At 43.4% G+C, this 17498-nt stretch overlaps 1 protein-coding gene across 16 annotated transcripts in view; it reads left to right on the top strand.

The window, feature by feature from the left end:
* Positions 1-1908: 1908 nt before the first annotated feature.
* NUMB (NUMB endocytic adaptor protein) overlaps positions 1909-17498 on the top strand; it is a 200851-nt gene continuing 185261 nt past the window's right edge. For 9 of the 16 annotated variants that reach the window (XM_017882810.1, XM_017882808.1, XM_017882809.1 and 6 more), the window contains exon 1: positions 1922-2028. The gene's annotated coding sequence lies outside the window, so the exon portion shown is untranslated. Of the gene's footprint in view, positions 2029-2124; positions 2249-17498 lie in introns of those variants that run through there. The other 7 variants (XM_017882812.1, XM_017882804.1, XM_017882803.1 and 4 more) reach the window with 5 other exon arrangements.

The following is a 17498-nucleotide window of genomic DNA, read 5'->3' as shown; positions in this document are numbered from 1 at the left end:
GACTACAGGCGCCCGCCACCTCACCCAGCTAGTTTTTTGTATTTTTTAGTAGAGACGGGGTTTCACCGTGTTAGCCAGGATGGTCTTGATCTCCTGACCTCGTGATCCGCCCGTCTCGGCCTCCCAAAGTGCTGGGATTACAGGCTTGAGCCACCGCGCCCGGCCGACAGTGTCTTTTTTTTTTTTTTTTTAAGACAGAGTCTCGCTCTGTTGCCCAGGCTGGAGTGCAGTGGCACGATCTGTAGAGACAGGGGTTTCACCATGTTGGCCAGGATGGTCTTAAACTCCTGACCTCAGGTGATCTGCCCAGCTTGGCCTGCCAGAGTGCTGGGATTACAGGCGTGAGCCACTTCACGGCCTGACAGTGTCTTAACCTATCCCTGGGTGTTATGTTTCATGGCCCATGGGTTTACGTATCATAGGTGGAGTTGTAAGAAGGTACATTTAAATCTGATTTAGAAATTGAAAGAGTAATCAGACCAGCATTTTGTTATTTAGGAGCAGGAAAAGTGGGTGGGGAAAAAAAAAAGAAAAGCAAAAAGCTAATGATGAATATATTTCTAGGAGCGCAAGAGTTTTTATAGCAACACCAGATTTATCAAAAATGCCTACTGTGATTTGTACCCAAGTGAATAAAAAATGCAATCATTTATTCTTGTGCATTGTGCCAAGTGAGGGGAAAAAAACACACACACACACAACCCAGCTATTCGTTCAATGGCCCTAATTTAGACTGCTAGGAAGAGAGGTTTAGAAAAAAAGAGAGAGACAGAGAGAGAAGCTTTTAAAGTATGTAAAACTAGTAGGGCTATTTAAGAACTGCTGAACAGAAAAACAAAGTGGCAGTGAGAGGTGGGGGGAAGCAGAATTCTCATTTCCAGGGCATCACAAGGGTATATATAATGTGGCCCACTTATTAGAAAGTTGCGAACCCGGCGCGGCGGCTCACGCCTGTAATACCAGCACTTTGAAAGGCTAAGGCCGGCGGATCAACTGAGATTGGGAGTTCGAGACCAGCCTGACCAACATGGAGAAACCCCGACTCATGCCTATAATCCCAACTACTCGGGAGGCTAAGGCAGGAGAATCGCTTGAACCCGGGTGGCGGAGGTTGCAATGAGCCGAGATAGCGCCATTGCACTCCAGCCTGGGCAACAAGAGAAAAACTCCGTCTCAAAAAAAAAAAAAAAAAAAAAAAGTTGCTAATGACTGGTCAATTGGCAGGGGTCAGCCAGGAGTGGATCTGGAAGCTGGAGAACTCTCAATACGCCACTTCAGTTTATTGACGACATTTCCCATTGCAACCGAAGTTGACTGATTTCTGCTAAATGAAAGTTTGCGCTTTGCCCTTTAGCATGGAGGCGCCTGGAAAGAATGAAACTGGGTGCATTGAGACCAAAGAAAAGAAGGGGACATTTTTATCTCTCTGATACCTTTCTCCCCAGGGCTTGGAAACACTTCTTAAACACAATCTCTGATGTTGGTGTTTTGTAAGTACTACCCCTATGAGTAAAGCTAGCAGAGATAAGCTTCTCCTTGCAGGAAGGGAGCTGGAGAAGCGGAAGAGTTTACAGAGAAAACTACAACAAAGAGTTAACCCTTCCCGGGTAACCACGGATGTGAGCGTCTAACCCTCCTTTGCTTCCACTGCGCAACCAAACTATGCACACGCGTGAATCAACCTTAGCCGTCACATCGCTTGCCAGTTAGCTTAACAGACACTTTTAGCAGCCTATCATAACTTCGAATTGCCCAACCCTCAACCAATTACAACTAAAGCTTGGGCTAGGACGCTCCAGGTCCGGGCGGGGGCGAATACCGGGTTTAGGAAAAGGGGCGGTAAAGAGCGATGACGGGCGGGTAAACCAAGCCAATCAGAGAGGAGAGCTGCCGCCCCATTGTCCAATGGATAGGTTAGAAGTATGAAAGAGGGTGGGCCTGTTGTCATGGGGGAGGTGGTGGCGCTTGGTGGCCACTGGCGGCCGAGGTAGAGGCAGTGGAGCTTGAGTTGGTCGGGGGCAGCGGCAGGTGAGTGCCAGTAACGCGGGTCAGAGATCTGGGGGCCGTCGCGGGGCGGAATCTCCAGCTCAGCACTCCGCAGGCGGAGGCTGGAGGAAGAGGGCCTGGACTTCGGGTCTGGGCCAGGGCCGGGGCCAGGGCGGAGGCGGCGGGGGTGGCGGCGAGTTCGCGCTGACTGGGCTAGGGGGAGAATGGCTGGGCTTCTGGCTGCGGAGTTCTCCCGAGGAAGGTAGGCTAGGGCCGGACCCACGCGGGTCAGGGCAGGAGGTCCCTTGGGACGTCCAGCTGCTCCGGTCTGGGGCGCTGACCGGCGGCCAGTGTGAGGGGAGTAGGTATCTGAGGAAACGGAAGCGGCCAGGGTCCCAGAGAAGGGGGTGACCTGTAACGTCCTGCTCCGAGGGCGGGGTGTCTCGGGAGTACCCAGGACGGCTTGGGTGTCAGGGAGAAGGGGAACCCGGGAAGCCCGGCCGCGGCTCGTGTGGAGAGAGCGGGGTGGGGGGTGGGGGGCAGGGGAACTGGGAGTGGCCCGGGTCCGAGGGAGGTAGGAAGGCCGAGGGTGGCCGGGGTCCCGGGTGACAGGGAGCAGACTTGCTCCAAGTAGGGGCGTCTGAGGAAACGCTCGGAGGGGGTTGGGGACCGTCGTGAGAAAAGCGGCTGTCCAAGGGAGGGGGCTCCTGGGGAGATGAGGAGCAGCGGGTCTTCGGAGGGTCGGACGTATAGAGATCTTGCACCGCCTGGGGGAGGAACCGAAGCGCCCTGCGCCCCCATAGCTGAACTGGGATGAGAGACACAACTGGCCTGGCCGCTCCTGGGTCTGAGGATCCCTAGGGGACCAGGAAAGAAGTCCTGGAGGAGTGGCTCGGGTTTGAGACCGGGGTGAGGAGCCAGCAGGGAAGTGGAAGTTCCCTCGGTTGGAGAGGAGTCATGCAAAATGGGACGGAGATGGGCGGAGGTGGGGGAGAATCCCTATAGGAGGGAGTAGTAGATAAGGTAGAGAAAGAAAGTTGCCCGAGAGAGTAATGGTTTCGTGGAACTGGCTAGGACAGCAGATATATGAGAAATTAACAGTGGAGCCATATAGGTTCACAGGTCTTCAGAAACAGAAGAAACTTCAGTTTCATAATTAATACCAAGGTGACATCTAGGACCAAAGAAAAACTCCTAAAAGCAAGGTTAAGTGACTTGTTTTAGAAAAGAAATTTGTTTTAGGACGATGGCAGTAATATTAGGAAATAGGTTCATTGACAGGGTGGGGAATATGAGAGGGAAAAGGGGAGGAGTAGCTGAACTAAAGGAGTAGAAGCCGGGCGCGGTGGCTCAAGCCTGTAATCCCAGCACTTTGGGAGGCGGAGACGGGCGGATCACGAGGTCAGGAGATCGAGACCATCCTGGTGAACACGGTGAAACCCCGTCTCTACTAAAAAATACAAAAAACTAGCCGGGCGAGGTGGCGGGCGCTTGTAGTCCCAGCTACTTGGGAGGCTGAGGCAGGAGAATGGCGTAAACCCGGGAGGCGGAGCTTGCAGTGAGCTGAGATCCGGCCACTGCACTCCAGCCTGGGCGACAGAGCGAGACTCTGTCTCAAAAAAAAAAAAAAAAAAAAAAAAAGGAGAAGAAGAAAAAAACTTGATCAGAAAGAGGATAGGCATACTTGGCTAAATTGAAAAGGAGTTTGAGTTCTCGTTCCACCACTTAGCGAAGCTTCTGTGCAGTTTCCTCATCAGAATACTAACAGTAATAGTTCCTCCTTTATAAGGTGTTTTTTTTTTTTTTTTTCTTGTCAGTATTTGTAGAGCTTTTGGGATAGTGAGTGGCACATAGTAGCGTGTACTGGATTGTTAAATAGAAGATAAAGACCTGATTTCTTCAATGGGGTGGTTCCCAGATATTAGCTTGCATCAAAATCACCTGGAGGGCTTGGTAAACTGTAGATTGCTTGGCCCCACCTGGGGGTTTCAGTAGGTCTGGGGTGGGGCCCAATAATTTATATTTATCTCAAATGATGATCACGTTGGTCAGAGGACCACATTTTAAGAACTACTTACTTTAGGCCGGGCGCGGTGGCTCAAGCCTGTAATCCCAGCACTTTGGGAGGCCGAGACGGGCGGATCACGAGGTCAGGAGATCGAGACCATCCTGGCTAACACGGTGAAACCCCGTCTCTACTAAAATACAAAAAACTAGCCGGGCGAGGTGGCGGGCGCCTGTAGTCCCAGCTACTCGGGAGGCTGAGGCAGGAGAATGGCGTAAACCCGGGAGGCGGAGCTTGCAGTGAGCTGAGATCCGGCCACTGCACTCCAGCCCGGGCGAAAGAGCGAGACTCCGTCTCAAAAAAAAAAAAAAAAAAAAAAAAAAAAAAAAAAAGAACTACTTACTTTAATGAAACCGGTAATAATGGTAACAACTTTAAAATACCTGCCCATCCTGCTAAAGGGACAGGTAGAGGCAAATTGCCCAAAAGATCCTATTATAAAGGATACCCATTTTTAAGCCTGTGTTTTTCAAATTGTGGATTGTGATTTATTAGTAATTTATAAAATTAATGTTGTGAGTTTTTACCAGCATTGAAAATAAAATGTAGAACAGAATAAACTGACATTGCATTTGGTAAGGAAAACTATTGTTTTGGGAAACTTTTCTCCTACATGTATGTACTAAATCACAATGTAAAGTGTATTTCTTTTTTTGAGTTCCTGGCCAAAGGATAAAATATATTTCTCAGAGTTAAAAAAGTCTGAAAGGTGGGTGCGGTGGCTCACGCCTGTAATCTCAGCACTTTGGGAGGCCAAGGCGAGTGGATCACTTGAGGTCAGGAGTTCAAGATCAGCCTGACCAACGTGGTGAGACTCCTGTCTTTAATAAAAACACAGAATTAGCCGAGCATGGTGGTGCATGTCTGATCCCAGCTACTTGGAAGGCTGAGGCTGGAGAATTGCTTGAACCCCAGAGGCGGAGGTTGCAGTGAGCCGAGATCACACGATTGCACTCAGTCTGGGCAACAAGAGTGAAACTCTTGTATTACATTCCATTAAATTTCTTCAGTTTCTGATTTGGTTCCTCCTGTGTTTGTCTTGTCACATATTGTGTTATGCCTCTGACTCTGGAACTTTTTTGGATATTGAGAATCTTTGGCATGAGAACTTAAGGGAATTTGAGGCAGAGAAATTGAATGGTGTGTCTCAGATGTGGTCCGCTTTTGTTTTACTTGTGCCCTCTTGTTCACCCTTTCTTTTTTTATCACTGTACTGTAAAGCATTGTTTGTAAAAACCTGAGTATACACAGACATATTGACAGTAAACAACACTGAAATGGACTGGCTTGAGAAAATGTCATGTATAGAAAATAAGCAAAACAAAGGAAGAAACATTGCGAAAAGAAAATGAAAATATATTTCCTTTTAGAGAGTAAAATATTAAGTATTTCTTGTCCTTACACTAATATAAAACATATACAGATATTTTTAAAGGAACTAGATATACGATTTCTAGGTCTTTGTAGAGAAAAGCAATAGTAATAATATGTGACAGCAAAATGCACCTGGGATAGAGGCTTAACTACAAAGTAAATCATTTATTAAGCGGGAGCTTTTGTTTTGATGGTTTTCTCCCTTGAGAATAAACTGGATGTGGTACATGTTGTAAATTTGTTTGAGGAACCCAAATGTAATTTGCAATGTGTTTTTAAAAAGAATATATGTTTTATCTGTACTTGGTTTGATTTTTCTTCCATTGAAAGCTAGATGGTTTATATTTAGGAGTTGATTTAGATCTGTTTTATGGCTGTTAAGAACAGAGGAAGCAGTATTGAAAACTGAAAGAGATCCTTGCAGCTTTCTTTAAAATCTTTAATCCAGGGGATTATGTAACCCCTTCATTAATGTTTTATGAAATTGTGAAGAAACTGTTGGTATAGCTTTCAATCAGGATTTTTTGGATTATTTTTTTCTCTCTCAAAAATCAGTTTTATTTCAGATTATATTTCTTTAAAATTTTTATTTTCATTTGGAAGACTGCAAGGCATATATAACCATTGCATGTGTGAGTTCTAAAGCAGATGCAGTCTTTTCACAAAATAAATTTACTACTTTTTTTCTGTGACATAAGTTTCAAGAAGGAAAGCTTTTCATTTCTTGCATTGAGTTCAGTGGATTATTCCTACCACTAGAGTTGTTGTTTAAGTCATGGTACATTTATATAGATCATTCAGTTCTACACCAAATGATGGAAGAATGAGAAATCCAAATTGAGTGTATGACAAATAGAAAAGTTCATTCTTCGTAATTGAGAACATTGGGCCGTTTGATTACCTGGTTTTAATAGGTGGACTTATTATTCATCTGATTATACTTATCTAGGAATAGCTTTGATTACGCAAATAATTTTACAGTGGGATTTGGTTATCTGTAGTTGAATAAATGGTGGGCTTTAAATCCCAAAGAAACTATGTGCTCCTAACTATGCTATTTAGTGAGACTCAGTTTCACATATTGAAGTTTTATTTAGGTAAGTGATTTTAAAAAGTGGAAGTTCAAGTAACACTAGTTAATTAAGTTTATTTTCTATTTCAGAGAAGTCTTGTCTTATTTTATAAGTCTCTGATCTACTTTTCTGCTTCCTGCTCTCCAACTCGCTGTACAATACATTCTAATAGAAATGTGGGTAACTGAAAATCTAGTTCTGTAAAAGTATAAAACCTGTATATGTAGTTTTTTAGTTTGCTTCAAAACTTCCTAAACTAATTATCTTTAAAAAAGTATTTTATATAATAGAGTACTTGAAAAGCTACATTTTATTTTGGACTTGCCAAAACACATCTATTGTGTGTAACAGGTTTTGATTTCTAGAGAATAGATCTTGAATTCTGCAGATTTCTGAACTCTGATTTTTTTCCCTTTTAAAAAAAAAAAAAAAAAATCCAACTTTTAGTTTAGATCCTGAGAGTATATATGCAGGTAGGTTATATGGCTATATTGTGTGATGCTGAGGTTTGGGGTATGATTGGTCCTGTCACCCAGGTAGTAAGCATAGTACCTAATAGTTCTTCAACCCTTCCCCCTCTCCCTTTCTCCCTCCCTCCTTTTATGTTTTCTTTCTTTTCTTTTTTTTTTTTTTTGAGACGGAGTCTCGCTCTGTCGCCCAGGCTGGAGTGCAGTGGCCGGATCTCAGCTCACTGCAAGCTCCGCCTCCCGGGTTTATGCCATTCTCCTGCCTCAGCCTCCCGAGTAGCTGGGACTACAGGCGCCCGCCACCTTGCCCGGCTAGTTTTTTGTATGTTTTTTAGTAGAAACGGGGTTTCACCGTGTTAGCCAGGATGGTCTCGATCTCCTGACCTCGTGATCCGCCGTCTCCGCCTCCCAAAGTGCTGGGATTACAGGCTTGAGCCACTGCGCCCAGCCTCCTTTTATGTTTTCTTGATAGGGCTGGGGAGAAATAAAACAATATACCCCTTAAATTAAAAAAAATTTTGCTATCTTATTTTTTAAATCTTGACATTATAGTACATCCTTTAGTGGCAAAGAAAATTTGTTTAAGGGGCTGGGTGTGGCGGCTCATGCCTTTAATTCCAGCACTTTGGGAGGTCGAGGCAGACTGAACACGAGGTCAGGATATTGAAACCATCCTGGCTAACACAGTGAAACCCTATCTTTACTAAAAACACAAAAAATTAGCTGGGTGTGGTGGCACGCGACTGTAGTCCCAGCTACTTGGGAGGCTGAGGCAGGCGAATTGCTTGAACCTAGGAGGCGGAGGTTGCAGTGAGCCAAGATCACGTCACTGCACTCCAGCCTGGGTGCCAAAGTAAGATTGTCTTGGGAAAAAAAAAAAAAACCAAGAAAATTTGTTTTAGTAATGTAACATATTATAAATTTTATCATAACGTAGAAATATTATACAAGGCTTTAGGATGTATGTTCAGCTGCGACACACAGGTAATGATCAATAGGATATCATTAAATACTAGGTACAATATTGCCATATATTTTGGAGATTATAAAACATGCACTTTGAGGCTGGGCATGGTGACTCAGGCCTGTAATCCCAGCACTTTGAGAGGCTGAGGCGAACGGATCACCTGAGGTCAGGAGTTTGAGACCAGCCTGACCAACATGGAGAAATCCTGTCTCTACTAAAAATACAAAATTAGCCGGGTGTGGTGGCGCATTCCTGTAATCCCAGCTACTCAAGAGGCTGAGGCAAGAGAATCACTTGAACCCAGGAGGTGGAGGTTGCAGTGAGCCGATATCATGCCATTGTACTCCAGCCTGGGCAACAAGAAACTCCATCTCAAACAAAACAAAACAAAACAAAAACCATAAAAAAATGCACTTCGAAATCTTGGGGCAAAAGGAGGATTGAAATGAAGGGAGAATAAAGAGAATACTGAGGTGCTTAAGGGAGGAGTCTGGAGGATCTGCAGGAAGTGTATCTAGAGGAGTGAGTGGTTCTTGGCAGTTTTCCTGGAGTGACATATGTAAAGGAGGATGATTCTATTTGCAACATCCATGGACTTATTTTTCATTCTTTGCAGTTTCTGCTGCTTGTTATTACTCTTCCTTTGTTTTCTTCCCCTCAAGAAAGCATGTCAGAAGGCAAGTAAGTAGACTGAGAAGTGGTAGTCCTGGAGGATGAGAGCCTTGGAAGGACCGTGCGGATTTAGAAGAAGGCTTGTCTTATCTCTGCTTCTGCAGCTCTTGGGAGGTCCCCAGCAACCTTAACTAGTCCAACCTTTCCCACTTGTCCTCTCTAGTGGAGTATGGGATTAGGAAGAGACCCCCTAGTCATCTTAAATGGATTAACCAAGGAGTTGCTATATTAGTAATTAATGTTCAGTGACTTCCCCCTCTCTACCCACGAAAACCCTGTTTCTCCCCACTTGTTTGCTGATAAATTACATTCCTTTTTTTTTTTGAGACAGTCTTGCTCTTTTGCCTAGGCGGGAGTGTGCAGTGGCATGGTCTCGGCTCACTGTAGCCTCAACATTCTGGGCTCAGGTGATCCTCCTGCCTCACCCTCTCCAGTCGCTGGGACTACAGGCATGCCCAGTTCATTTTTTTTTTTTTTTTTTTGAGACAGAGTTTCGCTCTTGTTGCCCAGGCTGGAGTACAATGGTGTGATTTTGGCTCACTGCAGCCTCCACTTCCTGGGTTCAGGTGATTCTCCTGCCTCATCCTCCTGAGTAGCTGGAATTACAGGTGTGCGCTACCACACCCTGCTAATTTTTGCATTTTTAGGAAAGACGGGGTTTCACCATTTTGGTCAGGCTGGTCTTGAACTCCTGGCCTCAGGTGATCCATCCACCCTGGCCTCCCAAAGTGCTGGGATTCCAGGTGTGAGCCACCACGCCTGGCCAATTTTGTTTTTGGGTCTTGTTAAACTCCTAAACTCAGGCAGTCCTCCCAAAGTGTTGGGATTACAGGCATGAGCTACCGTGCCCAGGCTATCTTACATTCTTTTAACCAAGATGAAAGTCTTCAATTATCTGAGTAGGACAGCAAAATCTTAATTATGGTAACTTGATTATATTAAGGTGAATTATAGTTAATTTGGAACATTTCTAGTTTAATTAGGGAAGAAGAGGGAAAAACTGTAGAATACTGCTTAGCTCTGAATAAAGGCAAAGCTGGGGCAACCAGGGACACAGAAATCAGCTAAATTTGTAACTTAAGATTTGTAATTTAAGATTACCCTTGGTTACCTTTGACTTTGGAAAAGTAATAGTGATACTTTCGTCTAGTCACTTGTGCATATGTACATCTCAGGTACATTTCGATGTATCATGTAGATAATTTGTGAAGATTTATTTACTTAATTTCTTTCATTTAAAGATGCCCAGGCTGGAGTGCAGTGGCACGATCTCGGCTCATTGAAATCTCCCGCCTCCTGGGTTCAAGCAATTGTCCTGCGTCAGGCTCCCGAGTAGCTGGGACTACAGGGGCATGCCACCATGTCTGGCTAATTTTTGTTGTGTGTGTGTGTTTTTTTTTTTTTTTCAGATGGTGTCTCCCTCTATTGCCCAGACTTGGAGTGCAGTGGCTCAATGTTGGCTCACTGCAACCTCCGTCTCATGGGTTCAAGCAATACTCCTGCTTCAGCCTCCTGAATAGCTGAGACTACAGGCACAGGCGCACGCCACCACACCTGGCTAGTTGTTTGTATTTTTAGTAAAGACGGAGTTTCACCATATTGGCCAGGCTGGTCTTGAACTCATGACTTTGTAATCCGCCTGTCTCAGCCTCCCAAAGGGTTGGTTTTTTTTTTTTTTTTTTTTTTTTGAGACGGAGTCCTGCTTTGTCGCCTGGGATGGAGTGCAGTGGTGCAATCTTGGCTTACTGCAACCTCCGTCTCCTGGGTTCAAGCAATTCTCCTGCCTCAGCCTCCCAAGTAGTTGGGATTATAGGCGTCAACCACCATGCCCAGCTAAGTTTTTTGTATTTTTGGTAGAGATGGGGTTTCACCATGTTGCTCAGGCTGGTCTTGAACTCCTGGCCTCAAGTGATCCTCCTGCCTCGGCCTCCCAAAGTGCTGGAATTACAGGCGTAAGTCACTGTGTCTGGCTTATTTACTTAATTTCTTTTAATATAACCGACTTTGTTACAGAGATTTTAGCTCCCAGTATCTTTTTTTTTTTATTTTTGAACCGAAGTCTCACTCTGTTGCCCAGGCTGGAGTGCTGTGGCACCATCTCGGCTCACTGCAACCTCTGCCTACTGGGTTCAAGCGATTCTCCTGCGTTATCTTTCCGAGTAGCTGGGATTATAGGCGTGTGCCACCACACCCAGCTAATTTTTGCATTTTTAGTAGAAACAGGGTTTTGCCATGTTGGCCAGACTGGTCTCAAACTCTTGACCTCAAGTGATCCACCTGCCTTGGCCTCCCAAAGTGTTGGGATTACAGGCGTGAGCCACTGCGCCCAGCCTAGCTCCCAGTATTTTTTAATCAAGATAAAACTTTTTTTTCCCTCCAAACTAGTATCTCACAGAACCATAGAAGAGCCTGATGATGACAGAAATATATTTGTAACTGCCATATTATGAAATTCAGGAAGCATCATTTATGTCCGGAGGTAGCATGATAGAATGGACAAAATTCAAGTTTTATAATTGTGTGACCATGATTTTGAATCTTGACTTTATCGATAATTTACTAATTGAGCAGTTTATTAAACTTCTTTTAGATTCAGTTTTGTCATCCATAAAATGGAGCTAATGTTATCTTCTGTATCAGGCTGATGGTGAGAATTAAATGAAAAGCATTTTGTATAGTGTAAAGCATTTTGCCCATACTGGGCACTCAACAAATTGTAATTGTTAATTATTAATAATTATAACATTAGATATAGACTTCTCTTTCTAGAATGGGCTAATATTCAAGATACTGTGATTGTATGCATTGTGGCAACTAGGAAAACCAGAGTTGACTTTAAAACATTAAATTTTTTTTTTTTTGAGATGGAGTCTCGCTCTGTTGCCCCGGCTGGAGTGCAGTGGCCGGATCTCAGCTCACTGCAAGCTCCGCCTCCCGGGTTTGCACCATTCTCCTGCCTCAGCCTCCCAAGTAGCTGGGACTACAGGCGCCCGCCACCTCGCCCGGCTAGTTTTTTGTATTTTTTAGTAGAGACGGGGTTTCACCATGTTAGCCAGGATGGTCTCGATCTCCTGACCTCGTGATCCACCCGTCTTGGCCTCCCAAAGTGCTGGGATTACAGGCTTGAGCCACCGTGCCCGGCCAAAACATTAAATGTATTTTAAGGCTGGGCGCGGTGGCTCACATCTGTAATCCCAGCACTTTGGGAGGCCAAGGTGGGCGGATCACCTGAGGTCAGGAGTTCGAGACCAGCCTGGCCAACATGGCAAAACCCTGTGTTTACTAAAAATACAAAAATTAGCTGCGAGTGGTGGTGCATGCCAGTAATCCCAGCTACTCGGGAGGCTGAGGCAGGAGAATTGCTTGAACTTGGGAGGCAGAGGTTGCAGTGAGCCGAGCCACTGCACTCGAGCCTGGGCAACAGAGAGAGACTCTGTATCAAAAAACAAACAGGCCGGGCGCGGTGGCTCAAGCCTATAATCCCAGCACTTTGGGAGGCCGAGACGGGCGGATCACGAGGTCAGGAGATCGAGACCATCCTGGCTAACCCGGTGAAACCCCATCTCTACTAAAAAATACAAAAAAACTAGCCGGGCGAGGTGGCGTGCACCTGTAGTCCCAGCTACTGGGGAGGCTGAGGCAGGAGAATGGCGTAAACCTGGGAGGCGGAGCTTGCAGTGAGCCAAGATCCGGCCACTGCACTCCAGCCTGGGCGACAGAGCGAGACTCCGTCTCAAAACAAAAAACAAAAAACAAACAAACAAACACCAAAACATTACATGTATTTTAAACATTTACTACTTAAGTTTGTTTTTGTGGTTGTTTTGGTGGATTAGACTGAAACATGGGGTAAATGAAGCTAATATTTTGTTGTGTGGTCACAGGCTGTGTATCATATCATAGTCAGCCTTTATCTGTGGATTCTGCATCCTTGGATTCAACCAGCTGTTGATAGAAAATATTTGGAAAGAAAACCCAATAAAAATAAAACAATAAAAATAATACGAATAAATACAGTATAAATATTTACATAGCTTTTACATTGTATTAGGTATTAATAAGTAATCTAGAGACGATTTAACATATATGGGAGAATGTGCAGATTATATGCAAATACAGGTATCGGTGGGGGGATTAATTCCAAGACCCCAATATATCAAAATCCATAGATGCACAAGTCACTTATATAAGATGGTATAGTATTTACATATAACCTGTGCACATTCTCCTGTATACTTTGAATCATTTCTCTAGATTAATTATAATACTTAATATTAGGTTGGTGCAAAAAGTAATTGCAGCTTTTGCCATTAAAAGTAATGGCAAAAACACAGTTACTTTTTGCACCAATCTAATATAATATAAACGTTATGTAAATAGTTATACTGTATTGTTAGGGTACAATGACAAGAAAGAAAAGTATGTACATGTTTATTACAACCATCCATTTTTTTTTCCAAATATATTTGATGCAAGATTGGTTGAATCCTCCTGTGTGGGACCCACAGATACAGAGTGTGGACTGTACTATGCCATTATACATAACGAACTGGGATATCCGCAGATTTTGGTATCCATGGGGTCCTGGATCGAGTCCCCCTCGGATACCAAGATATGTGACTGTACCTGGTCCTCTGCCAAATACATGTGAGTTTGTGACAACAGTGGAAACCATTAATCCTACTACTAGAAAAAAAAATTGAGCATTATATTATTTACTGATTTTGTTATTAAAATCATTGCTTTTATTGAATTATTTTATTTACTGATATTGTTAATGATTTTAAATTAGTTCTAAATGCCAGTTAGAACCAGTTTATTTTTCCCTAGAGTTAATACATTTATCTTCACAATTCAAGTAGAAACAGTTTTTATCTCAGAATTTAAGCCCTGTATCTTCCTTAGCTAAGGATTTGGTCAAATGAAAGAAAAATCTGTATTCGTAGAAAGCTGTTAAAATTGGCCTGGTGTGGTGGCTCATGCTTTTAATCCCTGCACTTTGGGAGCCAAGGAGGGAGAATTGCTTGAGCCTAGGGATTTGATAAAAGCCTGGGCAACATAGTAAGACCCTATCTCTATTATAAATTAAAAATAAAAAAATAAAATAAAGCTGTTAAAAGCTATATTATTTCTTGTCTCTGATGAAAGGTGTACAATTTCCATCACATTCATGATGTAATGGACTTCAAATCTCATCAGTGAACATAATTTTGAATGATTATTTTGAAGAGTTGATTCATTCTTGTTTTTGAAAATTATTTAGTATTGGGGGTATGAAGGAAAGATATTTCCTGTAGTAGCCAAGTCTTCCTTAACTCTTGCAAGGACAGCAGTCCCAAATACTATATTGAAAATATTAGAGGCCAGATATGGTGGCTCATGCCTGTAATCCCAGCACTTGGGAGGCCGAGGCAGGCGGATCAATTGAGCTCAGAGTTTGAGACCAGCCTGGCCAACATGGCAAAACCCAGTCTTTACTAAAAATACAAAAAAGTAGCTAGGTGTGGTGGTGCATGCCTGTTGTCCCAGCTACTGGGGCGGCTGAGGTGGGAGAATCACTTGAACCCGAGGATTGGGGGTAGGGTGGAGGGGGTTGCAGTGCCACTGCACTCCAGCCTGGGTGACGGAGCCAGACTCCGTCTCAAAAAAAAAAAAAAAAAAAAAAAACCGGCAAGAAAATGAACTTTAAATTCCCGTTTTACATGACTGGCCATTTGTAAAAATGTTAACGTGTTACATCAAATGTTGTTCTTTTTTTTTGTAGAGATGAGGTCATTCTATGTTGCCTGGGTTTTTGTTTTTTTTTTTTTCCCTTTTTAGTGATCCTCCTGCCTCAGTCCCCCAAAGTGCTGGGATTATAAGTGTCAGACACTGTGCTCAGCCTATTGTTCATTTCTTAATATCTTTCTGTAATACTCTAGACTAATTTTATATATATATATATATTTATTTATTTTTTGAGATGGAATCTTGCACTGTCGCCTGGGCTGGAGTGCAATGGTGCGATCTCGGCTTACGGCAACCTCTGTCTCTCGGGTTCAAGTGACTCTCCTGCCTCAGCCGCCTGAGTAGCTGGGATTACAGGCACCTGCCACCATGCCCAGCTAATTTTTTGTATTTTTAGTAGAGATGGGGTTTCACTATGTTGGCCAGTCTGGTCTCGAGCTCCTGACCTCGTGATCTGCCCGTCTCAGCCTCCCAAAGTGCTGAGATTACAGGCACGAGCCACTGCGCCCGGCCTATTTTTTTTTTTTGAGATGGAGTCTCGCTCTTTTGCCAGGCTGGAGTGCAGTGGCACAATCTTGGCTCACTACAACCTCCACCTCCTGGGTTCAAGCGATTCTCTTGCCTCAGCCTCCTGAGTAGCTGAGCCTACAGGCATGCGCCACCACGCCTGGCCAATCTTTTGTATTTTAGTACAGACTGGGTTTCACTGTGTTGGTCAGGATGGGCTTGATCTTCTGACCTCATGATCTGCCACCTCAGCCTCCCAAAGTGCTGGGATTACACTGTACCTGGCCTTATTTTATTTTGAAAAGTTATTTAGAAATAGAAATGGGGTCTCACTATGTTGCCCAGGCTGTTCTCCAACTCCTGGGCTCAAGTGATCCTTCTGCCTCAGCCTTCTAAAGTTAATTTTATGTTTATTTATTAATTTTTTTTTTTTTTTTTTTTTTTTTTTTTTAAGATGTGAGGTCTTGTTATGCTGCCAAGGCTAGTCTTGAGCTCCTAGCGTCAAGTGATTCTCCTGCTTTGGCCTCCCAAAATGCTCTAGACTAATTTTAGAAACCATGAAGTTTGGCATTTTGTCATGTTAAGGATTTTTTTTAAAGTTATTTTGTAAGTCTGGTCATGGTGGCTAATGCCTGTAATCCCAGCATTCTGGAAGGCTGAGGCAGGTGGATCACTTGAGGTCAGGAGTTTGAGACTAGCCTGGCCAACATAGTGAAACTTCATCTCTACTAAAAATACAAAAATTAGCTGGGTGTGGTGGCAAGTGCTTATAGTCCCAGCTACTCCGGAGGCTGAGGTAGGAGAATCACTTGAACCTGGGAGGTGGAGGTTGCAGTGAGCTGAGATTGTGCCACTGGACTCCAGTCTGGGCGACAGAATGGGACTCCATCTCAAAAAAAAAAGGAAAAGAAAAAGTTATTTTGCAATATTAAATTTCATTTCTTCATAAGTTGTTAATTTTTTGCACTCAGGACTTTTCTCTTTTTTGTTATTCTCTGATTTACATAAACATACTGATGAATGATGGAACCCCTCCCCACATTGGGGCTGAGTTTATGACGTCAACTAATAGGAGGTGGTATGGTAAAATGAACTCCAATTGCCTGAATTCACCTTCACCTCTGCTTCCTTAGGCAAGTTAACTCTTTTTGCTGGTTTTCTTATCTTCAAAATAAATGGCTTTGAGGATTATATGAGATAATCCGTGTAAAGTTAAACAGTTTAAGGTAATGTTTAGTTCATAGTAAATACCCAGTAAATGTTAGCTACATTTACTGTTGCAAGGACCCAGCATTTTCACCGAAGCAGGTGGGAGGTAAAAAGCTTTCTCTGTGTTATTTCGTGGACTAGTAAAGAGTCTTGTATATTAAATTGTACTATGAAATTTAAACTTCATTTAGACATGAAAAGGAATCTTGAATTCTTTTTGACTTTGTCACATTTTCAGTCTAGTCCATCTCTGGAAAAACTTGAATCTTTATTTTATCCAGCTATAAATCAGCTGTAAGTTTTTTTGTTTTGTTTTGTTTTTTTGAGACAGGGTCTCACTTTGTCACTGAGGCTGGAGTGCAGTGGCACATCATAGCTAACTGCAGCCTTAAACTCCTGGGGCTCAGGCAGTCCTCTTGCCTCAGCCTCCTGAGTAGTTTACAGAGGCATACATACGGATTACAGATGCATGCCACCATGTCCACTTTATTTTTAATTTTTTTTGTAGTGTGGGGATCTCCTGTGTTGCCTAAGCTAGTAAATTCTTAAATATCTGCACCCAAGTTAGCAGTGTTACAGCTAATCTCTAAATTCTTTTGAATTACGAAATATAGCTAGGGAACCTATTAGATAAATTTTCATTAGGCTTGACCTCTTTTATTTAAGATAATATTTAAGTACTGTATTGAATTTCCTTGACATTGGGTATCTTTATCAGTGGTTCTCAATTTGTTGCCTGCAAGTCTTTGGTTTGGGGAGGATGTTTTCTACAGTTATCTAGAGTTCTTAAATCCATATATTCATCAAATATTGCCTACCTTTTTTTTTTTTTGAGATGAAGTGTCACTCTGTTGCCAGGCTGGAGTGCAGTGGTGCCATCTTGGCTCACTGCAACCTCCGCCTCCCAGGTCCAAGCGATTCTCTTGCCTCAACCTCCTGAGTACCTGGGACTACAGGTGTGCACCACCATGCCTGGCTAGTTTTTGTATTTTTAGTAGAGATGGATTTCATCATGTTGGCCAGGAGAGTCTCGATCTCTTGACCTTGTGATCTAGAGAAAAATTATCTGTAGACTAAAGCAACATGTTCTAAACATATGTATGTATGTATGTATACATAGTTTCATTCTTCAAATAAATATTGAGATGAGTTTTAAAAATCTTTATTTTAAAGGTTTGCTTCAATACAGGGTAGCTCTGGTTGTGTTTTGACTATTTTCTCCATCAATGGATGCTGAAAATTCAGCTATTACCATGTGAGGATCAGTTAAATATTTTGACTTTTTTTTGAGATGGAGTCTTGCTCTGTTGCCTAGGCTGGAGTGCAGTGGCATGATCTCGGCTCACTGCAACTTCCGCCTCCCTGGTTCAAGTGATTCTCCTGCCTCAGCCTCCCGAGTAGCTGGGACCACAGGCGCCCGCCACCACACTCGGCTAATTTTTTGTATTTTT

Source organism: Rhinopithecus bieti, unplaced genomic scaffold, assembly GCF_001698545.2.
Source record: "Rhinopithecus bieti isolate Rb0 unplaced genomic scaffold, ASM169854v2 scaffold_13259, whole genome shotgun sequence".
Taxonomy (NCBI): Eukaryota; Metazoa; Chordata; class Mammalia; order Primates; family Cercopithecidae; genus Rhinopithecus; species Rhinopithecus bieti.
The sequence above is the reverse complement of the archived record's forward strand: the minus strand, read 5'-3'. Positions and strand labels throughout refer to the sequence as shown.